The 4,149-nt window shown below is 37.3% G+C and overlaps 1 pseudogene; it reads left to right on the forward strand.

Moving 5' to 3' along the window:
* The first annotated feature begins 370 nt into the window (after positions 1-370).
* On the forward strand, positions 371-4,028 carry LOC120169255 (annotated as a pseudogene).
* The last annotated feature ends 121 nt before the right edge of the window (positions 4,029-4,149 follow it).

Below are 4,149 nucleotides of genomic sequence, written 5' to 3' on the forward strand. Positions count from 1 at the left end.
ATAAAATTAGAGGATTTCTATAAAATTAATCAAAATTAAATGAATATAATAAATGAGTTTAAATAGATTTCTAAATTTGTTTACGAAGATAAACAAATTAAACAATTGACTTTAGGCTCAGAACCTTCCCATGAACCAATAGATAAAATCCAAACGCAATGGGGCTATATTGGAGCAGTCGGATCCAAAGAGACCCGCCAATCCATTACCATAACCGATGGTTGTGACCGACAGTTGATTCCGAATAGACTCACCACCAGGTCCCATACCACACGGACACGGTGGATAAGAAAAATCAAAACCCAACCAAGCCAAGGGGCATAAATAGATAAATATATACGCTCTTCCTTTTTTTTTTATCAGATCTCATTTCACCCTGTCCCTTCTCAAAGAAAGCGTTCCTCCACCGTCAAAATGGGGTCTCGATCCATATCTATGAACGATCGGACCGTCTCGATCGTATGGCCGCTCCTCTTCCTCCTTTTGATCCACAGTTCTCACTGCTTCTACCTCCCCGGTGTCGCCCCCGAAGACTTCCAGAAGGTAGACTTCCGATTTCTCTGTTTCTTTCTTTGTTTTGCTTGATCTGGTTTGGATTTGTGGGAGAATAATAGGATTCATATAAGATCCTTCCGAGAGGGAAAATTAATGGAAATAACTTGTCAGATTCAGCTAGGCTTTTTCATTTGAATAAGTTAACTGAAATTTTCACTTGATGATTTCATTTTCCGTTTCATTATTTTATTTGAAAACGTTGATCGTGGACTGATTTAGCTAATTGTTATTCCATTTTTGGTTTTCATCTAAGGCTTCTGTAATTTTACTTTATGCTGATCATGTTCTTTAATGCTACCTTAGAATAATTATGGTTATGATTTAGGAACTGTATCCTAGAATGAGGTTTAATTTACACAATCTGGTTTTTAATTTTTTATCTTCACTTTAACCTCTTTTGCTTTAGATAGGATTCATATAGATCGCTACTGGAAAGAAAGTTAATGAAAAATTTGTGTTGGAAATGGAAATTATATCTCAGATTCAGATAGGTCGTTTAAATTAGAAGTTAGAACAAATTAACTTCATTTCACTTAATTTCAGTTTCAGTTTTCCCCCTTTTATTTGAAAACGTTGAGCATGCATCCTTTTAGCTAATTTATAAATTTATTCCATCTGCCTTCAAATAAATAAATAAATAAATAAATTTATTCCATCCTTGCATTTATCATAGGCATTTGAGATTCTACTCTGCTCATGTTCTGTAATGCTACCTAAGCATACTTGTTCTTTATGGTGATTGATTTGGTTGCATACTTGTCATGCATACTTAATCAGTTATACTTAATGCTGATCATATTCTGTAATGTTACCTAGAATAGTTATTGCTTACGATTTTTAGGAAATGTATCCTGGAAAGAGATTTAATTTATGGAATGTCATAATGGAAAGACCAAAGTATACTTGATTCTTATGGTGTTTGGTTACTTGGTACTTACCACAGGTGCCTAATTGGGTAATGATTTTGATTAACCACTTTAGGTTCTCACTACATGCCATGATATTTTGGGGAGTGTTCATTAAGGAACCATTTTGGCCTTCTTTTGTTTGATTCATTTGTTGGGGTTGCAGGGAGATCCTTTGAAGGTGAAGGTGAACAAATTGACATCAATAAGACTCAACTTCCTTACTCTTACTATTCGATTCCTTTCTGTCCACCCCAAAAGATAGTTGACAGCACAGAGAATCTTGGGGAAGTGCTTCGTGGTGACCGAATTGAAAACTCTCCTTATGTGGTTAGTTATTAGTATTTCTGTTGATTTAGGGCTGATTGTTGTTATGGCCACTAACCTTTGATTTTTAATTAATGCAGTTCAAAATGCGAGAGCCACAAATGTGTACTGTTCTTTGCCGCATTACACTTGATGCCAAAACTGCAAAGCAGTTTAAGGAAAAGATTGGTGATGAATATCGAGTCAATATGTATGCCATTTTATTATTCTGACATGGAATTCATCTTTCAATCTTTTAATAACTAGTTCCTAGGTTCTCTTTCTTATTTTTGATTCATTTGACAGGATACTGGATAACCTTCCCCTTGTTGTTCCCATAGAAGGTCAGATCAGGATTCTTCTGTTTTTTATCAGCTCGGCTACCATGTTGGGCTCAAAGGAAAATACACTGGGGTAAACATTCTATCTATTAAAAGCAAAAATTCTTTAATTTGTGGATATATAGGGTACTATGTCTCTGTCTGCTTATGTTTTCTGTATTCACAGAGCAAGGAAGAAAAATATTTCATTCACAACCATTTAGCATTACTGTCAAATATCATAGGGACTCACAAACTGATTCTGCTAGAATTGTGGGATTTGAGGTTAAACCATACAGGTTAGTTCATGTGAATTCTAGCATATTCTACTATATATTTTTCAATTCTAGGTTTCTGGCTGAGATTTTAGTATCATGTTTTGATGCATTTTCTTTGTGTTCTAAAACAATGCAGTATTAGACATGAATATGAGGGGACATGGAATGAAAAAACTCGTTTAACAACATGTGATCCTCATAATAAGCGCACAGTTGTTAACTCCAACACTCCTCAAGAAGTTGAAGCAAACAATGAGATAATATTCACTTATGACGTTGAATACCAGGTAAGCTCTTCAACTTTAACTAGATTTTGGTCTTGACAGTTGGAGTGCTTAATTTGTTTTTGTGTCACGATGAGCTGATCTCATAAAGTTGATATTCCTTTGTGATTAAGTAGATTCTACTGAAAAATATCACTTGCAAAAAAAAAATTCTCTTTGCATCTCCATTTCTTGAAGTAAAGCTAGCATCTGTCACTATGAGGTGCTAATATTATTAAATTTTGCTGTGCGACTCAGGAAAGTGATGTGAAGTGGGCATCTAGATGGGATGCATATCTTTTAATGAATGATGACCAAATACACTGGTTCTCAATTGTCAATTCTTTGATGATTGTTCTATTCCTTTCGGGTATGGTAGCAATGATCATGCTGAGGACACTTTATCGTGATATTTCTCGGTATAATGAACTTGAGACTCAGGAAGAGGCCCAAGAGGAGACGGGATGGAAACTTGTCCATGGAGATGTTTTCAGGCCTCCATCTAATTGACCTACTGTGTGTCTATGTTGGCACCGGTGTTCAATTTTTGGGCATGGTACTTGTTACCATGATCTTTGCTGTTTTTGGATTCCTTTCCCCTTCGAACCGAGGTGGTCTTATGACAGCTATGCTATTACTTTGGGTCTTCATGGGCATTTTTGCTGGCTATGCATCTGCCCGTCTATACAAAATGTTTAAAGGAGCAGACTGGAAGAAAATAGCTTTCAGGACTGCATGCATGTTCCCAGGCATTGTCTTCGCCATCTTCTTTGTCTTAAATGCTCTTATGGGGCCAGAAATCTTCTGGAGCCGTGCCTTTTGGGACAATGTTTGCTCTAGTGCTCCTTTGGTTTGGAATTTCAGTTCCACTTTTTTGTGGGTGGTTATGTTGGGTCAAGAAGCCAGCAATCGAGGATCCTGTGAAGACGAAAAATCCCAAGGCAAATCCCCGAGCAGGCTTGGTACATGAACCCGACTTCTCTATTCTGATCGGAGGAATACTTCCATTCGGAGTGTCTCATCGAGCTGTTCTTCATTCTTACCTCAATCTGGCTGAACCAGTTCTACTACATCTTCGGTTTCCTCTTCCTGGTATTGATTATCCTCCTCATCACTTGTGCTGAAATAACCATCGTGCTTTGTTACTTCCAGCTATGCAGTGAAGATTATCTGTGGTGGTGGAGGTCATACCTCACATCCGGCTCCTCGGCTTGTACCTCTTCCTCTATGCCACGTTCTATTTCTTCACAAAGCTAGAGATCACTAAGCTGGTTTCAGGGATCTATACTTTGGCTACATGCTGATTGCTTCATACGCCTTCTTTGTGCTAACAGGCACCATTGGGTTTATGCATGTTTCTGGTTCACCAGACTTATCTACTCATCTGTCAAGATCGATTAGTGTGAAATGGGGGATATGCTTTTATGTTTTTAAAGAACGTCGCCTTAGGTTAAGAGTTTCAGATGAAACTGAATGCCCATTTTTGAAACTGAGTTCATTGTTGAAGATAACACTTATGTTT

This window comes from Hibiscus syriacus, unplaced genomic scaffold (assembly GCF_006381635.1).
Source record: "Hibiscus syriacus cultivar Baekdansim isolate YM2019G1 unplaced genomic scaffold, ASM638163v2 tig00111758_pilon, whole genome shotgun sequence".
NCBI lineage: Eukaryota > Viridiplantae > Streptophyta > Magnoliopsida > Malvales > Malvaceae > Hibiscus > Hibiscus syriacus.